Raw genomic sequence first — 966 nt, forward strand, 5'->3', positions numbered from 1 at the left:
GCACACGTATGAAAGTAAGAAGATATAAAGTCACTATGACACTTCTGTCTGTTTAGAAAATCTGGGCTGCTATATCTATTTGTGTCTGTTTGTAAGTTGTTTTTGATACTTTTGGTCAACGTAGTCTTCCAACATTGTTTATGGTAGTGCTTATTGTCCCTATTATATACATAAATGGAATCACTTTGGTCTCATAAGTGTAATGATTTTTATCCATCTATGAGCGTCCTTAATTGTTTTGTTTCCTTGAAATTGTCAACAAGCAGACAAATAAAATCATCTCATGCGGTTACACTTACTTACAGAAATCCTGTATTGATAGAAAACAGCATCCGCCATAACAGTCTGCTGGTACACGGGGTTCAGGAACCATTTGTGTTACATTGAAGCAAAAGAAGCCCCTCCTGTGATAACATACGTGTTCCACTGTCCGAAGTACAAAAGAGACTTCTAGCAGCTGTACATCAGGCTACCGTTATATTACTCTTCAAACATGGGTCGTATACGTGGAGATCAATCGCGCTCCTAGCGGCCGGGCTTGCAGTTGCCACTACTTTTGGGAGGGGGTTATCAACCCCGGTCAGCGAGAGATGGAGAATAAAAGGCTATAAAGAAAATGACAACTTCCTACCCCACTGCTTGGAGAGTACATAAAAGTGGCATGCGTTGCGTTTATTCACATGGAATAAACCTGGTTGCATTCACATCACAACATTTAACAGACCGTTCGATGGAATATTGCTTTCATTAAACGAAACACGATTGATGGAGAATATGGAACGTATCCATGACAATTATCTTGTGACAGTCTAATTCTCATTTATCTAACAGATATCAAATGAAATGCGGTCACAGCAAAAGTTTCTTTATACGATTTCCACTCCATTCAACTTGTTAACTGTCTTTTATAAGATAAAGCAGATTAAACTAGGTATTAATTAAGCCACACAACTTTTTAAACATTTT

General features: G+C 38.1%; 1 protein-coding gene across 4 annotated transcripts in view; it reads left to right on the plus strand.

Moving 5' to 3' along the window:
• Positions 1 to 966, plus strand: part of LOC118408132 (poly [ADP-ribose] polymerase tankyrase-2-like) — a 124,245-nt gene that overhangs the window by 13,916 nt on the left and 109,363 nt on the right. The window lies entirely within an intron of this gene.

The sequence above is a fragment of the Branchiostoma floridae genome, unplaced genomic scaffold, assembly GCF_000003815.2.
Source record: "Branchiostoma floridae strain S238N-H82 unplaced genomic scaffold, Bfl_VNyyK Sc7u5tJ_1558, whole genome shotgun sequence".
NCBI classification, from domain to species: domain Eukaryota; kingdom Metazoa; phylum Chordata; class Leptocardii; order Amphioxiformes; family Branchiostomatidae; genus Branchiostoma; species Branchiostoma floridae.